The sequence below is a fragment of the Eurosta solidaginis genome, chromosome 3 (genome assembly GCF_040869045.1).
Source record: "Eurosta solidaginis isolate ZX-2024a chromosome 3, ASM4086904v1, whole genome shotgun sequence".
Classification (NCBI taxonomy): domain Eukaryota; kingdom Metazoa; phylum Arthropoda; class Insecta; order Diptera; family Tephritidae; genus Eurosta; species Eurosta solidaginis.
Window position 1 is genome coordinate 87,096,085 of NC_090321.1, and position 12,338 is coordinate 87,108,422.

Consider the following 12,338-nt stretch of genomic DNA (forward strand, 5'->3'; position numbering starts at 1 on the left):
GGCTTTACACAATCTATGCAACCATTACAATGTACCCTATGATGATGTGGAAGCTGAAATAAATCAAAATGAAGATTCGGAAGTTCTGGAAGATGGTTTCAACAATGATGGTACTACCTCACGACAAGCAGCGGAACAAATAAGAAGAAGTGTGGTATTGTGCTTACGTTAAAATTCATCTTTTTACTTTAGCTTGAAGAAATAAATCATTTTCATTTAAAAGGTACATGTTTTCATATATAAGGTACATGTTTTAATTTATAAGGTACAAAATTAGTATCACATTCATTGCGAAAATTTTTAAAAACTTAAATACTAGGTAAAAAAAAAAATACATTCCAAATAAAATCTAATCCTAATCATTACATGATATTTACTATATTTCTTTCTGTGCTTATCGCACATACATAGTTTTTCCAGTTGCCTCTTATATATGTATAGCTTTTCTTTTTTGAGGGCCAACTTTTCTTTTTTTTTAAATGGTAACATTTTGTTTTGATATTTTCGATATTGGCTAAACGGTCGGCTATTTCCGTAAAAGTATTTAAATATTCCCTTTGGAACTCAGCTTGCTGAGCTGTTTGTCGTTCCAGTAGTGCAATCTGTTCGTCTTTTCTCACTCTCCGAGTTATATGAGGCACCTCGCCATGTAACTTCATTTTTATGAGGCACCTCCTCATCATCGAGGATCTCCACGCTGAAAAATGGCTCATTTTCATTGCCATAATTCTTGTCGACATCTGCACCAAATTCTTCTCCTGGGGATCGTTATAAATTGTTTAGCTCATTAGCCTGTTTACCGTTTCCTCCAGGTTTGAAAAACTGACGGTGTTGTTTGTTCCCCTTCCTGTGGCAGTACATTCTGCACGATTATGGGCGCTCTTTTTTTTTTGTTTTGTATTTTAAGTCATTCCATACCTACATTTTAAATACATAATACTACATTCGGTTGAAAGATCACAACTTCTATTATTCTTACCCGTTGCCATGATTCAGAAGATTTTAATGGTGGTCCTATTGAATTAAGTTCATCTGCTATTCTCTCCCAACGTGACTTGCAAAGATTCTTTGGGCATAAACCTCTTGCAAGGTCCGTATTTTCCTCCATGAAAGAAACAAGCCGCTCTAGCTGACGCTTTGTGCTTACAACTCTCGGCCTGAAAAATCACAATATGATTACACTGCCTTTCAAAACTCGGGTTGTTAACTTTAATACTTACATATTTTTAATTTTTTTTTCTTTTTAATTTTGTAAGAATTTTGTATTTACTTTTATTAAACTTTTATTGAAATGACTCGCAACGTATCGTGTAAAAATTGAGCAACGATAGCGAGCGTAGAAAATTGAGCAGCTGATGCGATAGTTAGCGTATGGCAATACCACGATAAACGATAAATGCTAACGATCGGGTTTCACACGCTAGAATTTATTTCATAATACGGCATAACAGATTGCAAGCGTTTATCGTGTATCGTATGAGTTCATAATAGGGGTGTAGGTCATACATAATTACTTTTGAAAAATAACTCAATGGGGACAAGGGGAATATTTTGAATAAGGTGCCACGATTTTCAAACTTTTGTTGATTTGTAGGGGTAGAGGGGGTTCTAAAAATCACAAAATTATCATCCGCAGCTCTAGGAAACTCTTAGTTTAGCTTTTTAATTTCCAAATTTAGTAAAATTTCTACTTAAGTCCTGCACTAAAAATTCGGGTCGCACATGTCGATAGCGGTACCAAAAGACGCGTATTTGCGTCAAGATTCAGAATCCGAAGGCAGAAACGTATTTCGTTTAAAAGTTATTCGCGGAAAACACGTTGGTACTATTGTCGCTTTTTTCGTTGTTGCAATCATGGCGGAAGGATACAAGGTGGCAGCATGGTGACATACCTACAAACATAAATCAAAATTCTATGTAATTCGTACTGCGCCGGAAGTTGATGTATCAAATCAAATAAAAAAAAGTTTATAATCAGCTGTCACGTGCTGCCACCTTGTATCCTTACGTCATGTTGCAATTAAACGAAAACAAATGAAGGTGGTGAATAGTGTTGCCAGCTCCGCAACAATCATACACTATCAATGTATTTTGTTTTGTAATTCTCTGAATAATTTGAAATTAATGTATTTAATTGGAACAAGTGCAGAATACATACCTTTGTCAAAAAAAAAAAAAAAAAAATCGGATTTTATAGAGATTTTTATGCTGATTCCAATGGTAATTCTGCTTGGAACACCATTCTGCATAGGCGGCCTTCGGCCGCGCTTATAAAAAAACCCTGGGCTACGCCATGCCAAGTCCGGGTGTGTGGTATAACCGTGGCTACCGCCACGGTGATGTCCTTCTGCGTAGTACACCCTTTGCGCAGCACCCCAAATAATATTACACTACAAATTATTAAAAGTGTTTTACAAAAACAAAATACATTGATAGTGTATGTTTGTTCCCATTTATGTCGACGTGCCACCACCTTATAATGTTCTACCAAGATAAAAAGATATTGTTGCGGAGCTGGTAACACCATTATACAAAAAAGAAGGTAGTTCCACTCAAAATTTTTTGGCGTATTTGGGGATTTATGAAGTTTCATAATGTTTGTTGTTTTGCCAGAAGCGTTGCCATACCGTTACTAGTTAAGGCGAAATTGTGGTTTTTCGAGATGGAAATTTCCTTTAGGATGAAAACGCAATGGTCATCTGAGACAATAATAATATGCCTTAGCACGATTTATGTGCATATATATGGATTGAGAATACAGTAAAATATGCAATTTTATTGAAAAATAGTGGATAATGACTCATATCTTTATGACAGCTTGACCCCTATACAGGAAAAAATACACGAAAAATCCTGTTGTTCTAGCATGGCCCTATTAGCATGCCCCTACAGTGGATATTTCTCAAAGCATGTTGAGAAAAAGTGTACCTCCAAAGTCTGCACATCTATGTCAATGCTAAAAGGGCACAGAATGTGTATAGGCGGGGCTGCCCCAAAGGTGATCCCGGGTACAACGGGCAGAAACACTCTCCTAACTAGTGGCTAACCTGCAGAGCTACAGGGTAATGTTCTCCCTAAAAATGGTTTAACAATTCCCTCCTAAAGCGCAACGCTTGAATTATAAATAAAAAAAATAAATGTAAGGCGCGATAACCTCCGAAGAGATCTAAGGCCGAGCTTCTCTTCCAATTTGCGTTGTGCTCCTCTTGATTTTAACTACAAATTGGCCGGACGGGACCTACATGTTTTATGCCGACACCATCTGCAAGGCAGATGAGTTTTCACTGAGAGCTTTTTATGGCAGAAATACACCCGGAGCGCTTGCCAAACGCTTCCGAGGGGCGACCCCGCTGAGAAAAATTTTCTTCTAATTGAAAAATCTTATTTATAAAATTTTGATGTTGCTTTGCCCGGGGTGCGAACCTGGGGCATACGGTGTGGTAGGCGGAGCACGCTACCATCACAACACGGTGGCCGCCATATTAATTATACAATAAATAAAAAAATAAAAAATTTGGACGTGTAGCCAATTTATCAAGAAATTGCGGTGTGGGTTTATAAGGACCTCCTTTGAGCAAGCAATTGACAAACGTTTTGATGAATGATGACAAAGTGTGATCTCTTATCTGTCAACTGCCTGACAGGCTGTTCAATATGGCTACTTTTCAGCGTTTTGACAGGCTGTTCAATATGGCGGCGCCTATCTTCAGCAGGTGATAGAAAGAGATACAGAATGAGACAGCGATAGTCAAATACGAATCAGGTGATCCAATCAGTTTGGAATTTTGACGTTTATGCAGAAGAGATCACACTTTGTCATCATTCACAATAGGGCCGTTCCATTGGTTTATCGAGCTCTGGCTCTGGCTCAAATCTCATTGGAACGATCTGGATCAACTTTATGAGAACTGGCAGCACTAATATAAAACATCTGTTTTGTTGAAAATAAGAAGAAACGTACACAAAATTTTAAGATACTGATAGAATTATTAACATTTAAATAGTTTCGCACGTAAGCAAACTATTTATTTTCCTTACATCATCTTCAAGTTGTTTACTCTTTCAGTGTTTTTGCTTTTAAATATGGCGAATTCTTTTATGTATACACAAATGTACACATATTTAGTTCAGTGCTACAATGGCTCAACTATATGGTTGGCTCATCTCACCAGCTGATTTTATTTTTTTCATTTCACTGTAGTAGACATTGTCAGAAGGAGATGGCAAACTTAAAATGAAACCAACGAATTTACAACATTTTCTTACTACATACAAATGCTGCTAAGTTTTATGATTTCATTCCATTCCATTCGTCTAACAGCAACACTCTGATTTTGGCAATGTGAACAAATGTATGTTGTTGCTGTAGAGATGAACCAACCATATAGTTGAGCCATGAGCGCTACCAACTCAAAAGTGGTTAGCTGTCCAAAAATCTACTACAGAAAACGAAACAGAACTGATATACGGATCAGAAATAGAACCAGATAAATATCAGGATCACAACGTTGTTGTTGCATTTGCATGTTAAATTTCTATCCGTATCTCGCTCAAGTCTCAATGGAACGTAACTAGTGGCTTTAATTGGCACGTTTCTTGTAGGGATGTAACATCTGCCTTAGTTTGATCTTTGAGGAACAGCGACAAAATCACAGGAAGCCCAAAATTTTCCAGCTCTATTGGGTATTGCGCGCATTTAATAAAAAAGTTGAAATTAAGGATAATCAAGTATCGTTTCAATCAACTCAAAAATGGCCACTAAAATTGAAGATTGGGATAACCTAAGGTATTACTTATATAATAAACAGATATATAAAAATCAATATATCTTTAATGCCTACCTTTAATTAAAATGAAAATTATTTTAGCTATAGCCGAAAGCTGACTTGTCTAGATTCATTACCAGTTGATTGCAGTTTTATTATTGGTGAGGGAGTGAATGCCAAAACCGTTGGAGCTCATAAATTTATACTCTCTGGGACTTCCACTGTTTTTGAAAGTATGTTCAGCGGTCATTAGCCGTGTTTTTTAACACGCGCGTATACGTTTCGTTTGCGCGTGTTAAAAAACGCCTATCTTCGCTTAGATAATGATTAGGAGACCCATCTAGCGGCTGTGGTAAAACAACTAGCTACAGCAACAGGGTGTACCGAAAAGCGGAGACGCAACGCTCTGATGGCCATAGGGTATAACATATAGCTGAATCAGTTGCGATGAATTGTGGACACACATATAATACATAGAATTAGTGTACAGGGTGAAACAAAGACACATATTTCAGTTACATCTGAGTATAATGCGTATTGAAATTTAGTAGGACAAAATTTATGCGCAGCAATTTCAGAGGTGTATTTATAGTTTGTCTCTTAGCAGTCAATATAAAGTTTAAGCGTAAACGGATATACGCGTGTTAAAAAACACGGCTATTATAAAGAAGCAGATGCTAGTGTCAACATACCACTGCCAGTTGTTTTGGATTACATGGATTTTAAAGTAATATTGGAGTATATCTATTATAAAAAAACGGATTCTCTTGAACTTCTGAGTCTGGAACGTTTAAAACATGTGGCATACCTTGCAGATTACTATATGCTGGACAAACTTTTAAATATGTGCCATTTTAAAATCGAGAAAACAGTTGCGGAAAATCATACCAGCTTTTATGATTTTTTACAAATATTTGAATATGAAAAGAAACTTGGACGAATGATTGGCACATTCAAATTTAATAGTACAATTATTGAGTATCAGAATATTGCAGAAACATTTCCATATAAATCTGACGTGTTATTGACAAACACATCCATATACGATTTGGAACCTATACATTTCTATGATTTGGTAGAGGTGCTCGATTCCAAATTCAAAGAGTCTGAACGATTTTGTATGATTGAAAACTACGCTAAAATGCACGCATTGAAAATGGAAGAGTTTTCATTTAATACAATTCAGAAAGCCGATGATTCCGTTGATGAAAAACCTGAAACCGTAATTCCTGGTAAAACTTTAAGAGAGATGTTTGAATTAATCAATTTCAAAAAAATGACTCGAAACGAGTTTAAAGTTGGGCCCGTAGTCTCTAAGATTTGGAATATCAGTCCAGAGGAGAAGCTTCATATTTTGGGTACTCTTCAATAAATTGATTCATATGTTCTTGTAGTGTCTACTCACGGTGAATATGTTCCTTGAGTCGCTTGTCTCGTCTTCAAATTCAATTTGATTTTTACTAGTCATTGTGGTATTAAGGATACCTAATTATTTTTACTTAAACATAAAATCTAGTACTATGTAATATATCGATGTGCCCTACGAAAAGTAGCACTTCAAAACTGTTTGCAAATAATTTGTATTGTACCCAGTAAACTCGAAATATAGTATAAACCTAAAAAACCTCGGAAATCGAAAAAATTTGCCAAACGTTTACTTATATAATTGTTGAGTCAAAAATCGTAGTTAGAAACATCAAATACTTTTCAAATATTCAGTTACGAACCTTGATACGAGAATCAGCTGAATTCTAAATATTCCCTCGGAATTTGGTTCTCGCGTATTGTTTTTTTAATCCCGCGGAAAAATTCCTGCAGTTTTTTTCTCCTAGGGGGAACGATAATTGGAGAATGAGAATTTCGAAGTCAATTGTTTTGCCAAATGAAACTTTGTTGCGCATTTCTGTTTGTTTAAAAAAATTCAAAAGTTTGTTAATAGTCTAGAACAGGGGTCGACTGTTAATACGCGTCAAAAATATCAAGAGAGGTGTCAAATGACGCGTATTGATATCGACAACAAGGCGGAAAATAAAAATGTTAACTCTTTCAAAAGATTACTAACGAAAAATCGTAAAATTACGCCGGGTCCCTGTTGTTGTTGCGATAAGGTTACTCCCCGAAGTCTTTGGGGAGTGTTATCGATGCGATGGTCCTTTACCGGATACAGATTCTGTACGCTCCGGTGACACAGCACCATTAAGGTGCTAGCCCGACCATCTCGGGAACGATTTATATGGCCACATTATACCTCCAGGTCATCCCTGTTGTTGTTGTTGTAGCAATGCTTCGCCCCACCTATTAGCTGCGACCGATCACAAATTGTCATCAATATCCTCTAACGGGAGTCCAAGGAAACTTGCTGTTTCACCAGGGGTGGACCATAATGAAAGGGGTGTTAGAGGCGTTGGTTCCACATTACAGTTAAAGAGATGGTTGGTGTCATGTTGGACACATTACAAGCGGGGCATACATTTTGTATGTCGGGGTTGATTCTGGACTTGTAAGAGTTTAACCTGTTACAATATCCAGAACGAAGTTGTGCCAGAGTGACTCGCGTTTCTCTGGGAAGTATGTGTTCCTCTTCCGCAAGTTTTGGGTACTGTTCCTTGAGTACTGGATTCACCGGCAATTCCTGGTATAAAGGCCCAACCCCTGTTTGTGGAGTTCACCAAGGACATGCTTGTATTTTTTTGCTTCACACGGCTGATTTCCCAGGAGCCGTATTTCCTCAAAATGCTTACGGAGATGACTCCTTAAGCTCCTAGGCGGTGTTGGCTCATCCATCAGATGTTTGTTTGGATGCCCAGGTTTCTGGGTATTCAACAGAAACTGTTTGGTTAGCATCTCATTTCTCTCCTTGATGGGGAGTATTCTCGCCTCATTATGTAGATGGTGTTCTGGGAACATAAGAAGACAGCCCGTGGCGATTCTGAGAGCAGTATTTTGGCAGGCCTGTAGCTTTTTCCAGTGGGTAATTTTTAGGCTTGGCGACCATATGGGTGACGCGTAGCACGTAAACGGCTGGCCAATTGCTTTGTATGTAGTAATGAGCGTTTCTTTATCCTTTCGCCAAGTACTGCCAGCAAGGGATTTGAGGATTTTATTACGGCTCTGGATTTTCGGAACAATTGCGGCTGGGTGCTCACCAAAATGTAGATCCTGATCAAACGTCACACCCAAAATGTTGAGGTGTACGACAGTCGGTAGCGTAGTGCCATCGACGTGGATGTTCAAAATGGTCGACATTTGGGACGTCCATATTGTAAATAAGGTCGCGGAAGATTTAGTCGGTGATAATGCCAGGTTTCGCGAGGCGAAAAAACTGGAGAGATCAGGGAGGTAGCCGTTTATTCTGTTGCCATTATAGTGCAGTCATCGGCGTATAAAACGATAGTGACTCCTTCTGGTGGTGAAGGTAGCGTAGATATGTAGAAAATGAACAAAAGTGGGGATAGGACACCACCCTGTGGCACCCCTTGTTTAATTCTTCTTGGTTTTGATGTTTCGTTTCTAAATTGCACCGATGCCTGCCGACCACCCAGATAATTTGCGGTCCACCTTTTAAGACATGGGGGAAGGGTAGACCCTCCCAGGTCTTGCAATAACGTGCCATGGTTGACCGTATCAAAAGCTTTTGATAGGTCTAGCGCTACGAGTGCTGTTCTATGGTGGGGGTTTTGATTTAAACCGCAATTTATCTAGGTGCTGATGGCATTTATCGCATTGGTGGTGCTATGGAATTTTCTGAAGCCATGCTGACAGGCTAGCTGCAAATTTTCTTGGGAGTAGGGGAGCAAAATGGCTTCAAGCGTCTTTGCTACTGGCGATAGGAGAGATATCGGACGATACGACCCTCCTATGTTAGCTGGTTTCCCAGGCTTTAGTAGCGGGACCACCTTGGCCATTTTCCATTTTTCGGGTATGACAAAGGTGGAAAGAGACAGGTTGAAGACATGTGCTAAGTATTTGAAACCCCCTTTCCCTAGGCTTTTACGCATCGGCATGGCTATGCTGTCTGGGCCCACTTCTTTGGATGGTTTAGCGTGACCAATAGCATCTTCAACCTCTGGCGGTGATGGTAATTGGTGACGCGCTGAATTTATGTTTATGTGCGTGTCTGTTGGCCCTCCGTCTATCTTTGTCGACCGTAGAATGCATTACATATTGACGGCAGAAAGCGCTCGCGCATTTTTACGAATCTGTGATGTGTGCTATGTTCGAATCCTAGTCAGGCTTAATAATTTTTACCTCCACTGTACACAAAAGACATCTCTGCCATATATTTAGTTATATTTCATCGAAGGCGAACATATTTAGAGCATTACAGCAAAATGAGAACGAATTACATACAATTTTAAAAGTGGCGCCTGATTAACGTTTTCTTAGACTCGTCCATTTTGTTCGAAGTGGTGACCAATAATACATATGAGTGTAACAAGTTTCGGTGAATACTAGATTCTAAAGTGGAAAGTTTTTAAAGTGCGCAAGTAAAATTGTTTGCAAGCAAACAAACGCTATATATATTCCAAAAGGAAGTAAAAATAAAGTGGCGTTAAGTAATTTTTAGCCGAATATGGCAAACTCCTTTGTGAGGGTGGTTCGCTGAAGAAGGTGCTTCAATTCAGCCAAATTTAGTGGCTTCACTTACCATATATGTACTTGTTCCTCACAATAACTCGTGCATTGTACAATACCTTCTTGGTACGTATATCTATATATTACTATACTAGCCTTTACCCGCGGCCCCGTCCGCAAGGAGAAAATGAAATATGTGGGCTATTCACGTTAGCCTGCTTATAAAGTTATCTGTTTAACATTTTTTTTCTGTCTAATGCATTTTATTTTTGTAATTGAGTAAAAAAAAGAACTTTATGAGCTGATAACCTGATAGGATCCCAAAATGATAACGGAATTATCCAGAAAAAGCCACGAAATGACCCCGATGCTATCGCGGACGGATCCCGAAAACCATCCAGAAACGCCCCGGAAGTGTTTCCAAAAGTTCCCGAAGTAGTCCCAAAAAAATCCGAAATGACAACGACACGTTTCTAGACTTATCCAGAGAACCACACAGAAATGATCCCTGAAGGGTACCAAATTGATCCCGAAATAGTCCTGAAAAAGTTCCGAAATTACCCTGACGGGCTACCGGACGGATCTCAAAAACCATCCAGGAAGGGTTCCTAAATTATCCCGACATAGTCCAGAAAAAGCTCCGAAAAAGTTCCGAAATGACCGCGAGGGATCCACAACGGATAGCGAAAACCATAAAGAAATGATTCCGGAAGGGTCCCAAAATGATTCCGAAATAGGCCGAAAATGACCCCGATGGAATCCCGCACGGAACCAAATGTGATCCCGGAAGGTTTTCAAAACTATCCCGAAAAAGTAACAAATCTCAAAATGAATCTTACGGCATCCTGGACGGATCCAGAAATGATCCCAACATGGTCCCGAAATGACCCTGATGGATCCGGCAAACGATCAAGAATTGATGCCGGAATGGTCTTCAAATGATCCCGAAATAATACAGATAAAGTCATGGAATGACCCCTAAATGGTCCCCAAACGATCCCGAAATAGTCCCGAAAAAGTCCCAAAATTACCCTGATGGGTTCCCGTACAGATCCCGAAATCCATCCAGAAGTGATGCCGGAAGGGTCCAAAAATGATCCCGTATTGTCCCCTAAAAAGTACCTAAATGACCCCGACGGGATCCCGGACGGATCCCCAAAACTATCTAGAAATGATGAAGGAAGGTGCCCAAAATGATTCCGAAAAAGTCGTGAAATAACCCCGAAGGAATTCCGGACGGATCCCGAAAACCATCCAGAAATGATCCCGAAATAGTCCCGAAGAAGTCCCGAAATGTCCTGACGGGATCTCAAACGGCCCCCTAACTGACCCCGCCGGGATCCCGGACAGATACCGAAATCCATCCAGAAATCATTTTGGCCCAAAATGATTCCGAAATAGTTTTGGAAAAGTCCACGGGATCGCGGACGAATCCTGAAAACCATGCTTAAATGTCCCGAAAAAGTCCCGAAATGACCCCGACGGGATCTCGGACGGATCCCCAAAACTATCTAAAAATGATGAAGGAAGGTACCCAAAATGATTCCGAAAAAGTCCTGAAATAACCCCGACCGGATTCCGGACGGATCCCGAAAACCATCCAGAAATGATGCCGAAAGGTACACCATATGATCCCGAAATGATCCCGACGGGATCCCTTACGGATCCCGAAAACCATGCAGAAATGATGCCGGAAGGGACCCAAATGATCCCGAAAGAGTCTTGAAATGACCCTGACGGGATCCCGTACGGATCCCGAAAACCATCCAGAAATGATGTCGGTAGGTACCCCAAATGATCCCGAAATAGTTCCGAAATGACCCCGTCAGGATACTGGAAACTATTCAGAACTGATGCCGGAAAGGTCCTCAAATGATCCCGTATTAGTCGAGAAAAAGTCCCGAAATGACCCTGTCGGGGTCCCTTACGGATCCCGAAAACCATCCAGAAATGATGCCGAGAGGAACACCAAATGATCCCGAAATAGTCCCGAAATGACCCCGACGAGATCCCGGACTGATCCCGAAAATTATCCAGAAATGATGCCGGAAAGGTCCTCAAATGATCCCTTAATAGTCCCAAAATCACCCTGAAGGGATCCCCGAAGGATCCGGGAAACTATCCAGAAATGACGCCGGAAAGGTTCCCAAATGATCCCCAAATAGTGCCGAAATGACCCTGACGGGATCCCGGACGGATCCCGAAAACCATCCAGAAATGAAGGCGAAAGGGTCACCAAATGATCCCGTATTAGTGGCGAAAAAGTCTCGAAATAACCTCGACGGGATCCCGGACTGATACAGAAAACCATCTAGAAATGATGCCGGAAGGTACCCCAAATGATCCCGAAAAAGTCCTGAAATGAATCCGACGGGATCCCGAACGAATCCCGAAAACCATCCAGAAATGATGCCGGAAGGGAACCCAAATGATACCGAAAAAGTCTCGAAATGACCCCGATGGGATCCCTAACGGATACCGAAAACCATCCAGAAATGATGCCGGAAAAGTCCTAAATGATCACCTAATAGTCCCGAAATTACTCTGACGGGATCCCGAAAACCATCCAGAAATGATGCCGGTAGGTACCCCAAATGATCCCGAAATAGTCCCGAAATGACCCCTTCCAGATCCTGAAAACTATCCAGAAATGATGCCGAAAGGGTCCCCAAATGATCCCGTATTAGTCGAGAAAAAGTCCCGGAATGATCCCGACAGTATCCCGGACGGATCCCGAAAACCATCCAGAAATTATGGCGGAAGAGCCCCCAAATGATCCCGAAAAAGTCCCCAGATGACCCCGACATACTCCAGAGAAAGTTCCGAAATTGCTCCGAGGGGATCCACGACGGATCGCGAAAACCATACAGAAATGATTCCGGAAGGATCCCAAAATGATACCGAAATAGTCCGGAAATGACCCAGATGGGATCCAGCACAGAACCAGAAATGATCCCGGAAGGGTCCAAAAACTATCCCGGAAAAGTAACAAAAGAT

The 12,338-nt window shown here is 40.4% G+C and overlaps 1 protein-coding gene and 1 long non-coding RNA gene across 4 annotated transcripts in view; both read right to left on the minus strand.

The window, feature by feature from the left end:
- Window positions 1–12,338, minus strand: part of stmA (Protein EFR3 homolog stmA) — a 226,373-nt gene that overhangs the window by 71,722 nt on the left and 142,313 nt on the right. The window lies entirely within an intron of this gene.
- On the minus strand, window positions 158–1,355 carry LOC137246515 (uncharacterized). Its single transcript, XR_010951530.1, has 3 exons — window positions 1,221–1,355; window positions 980–1,157; window positions 158–918 (listed from the first exon to the last, which is right to left on the minus strand). It is a non-coding gene; the product is annotated as an uncharacterized lncRNA (long non-coding RNA).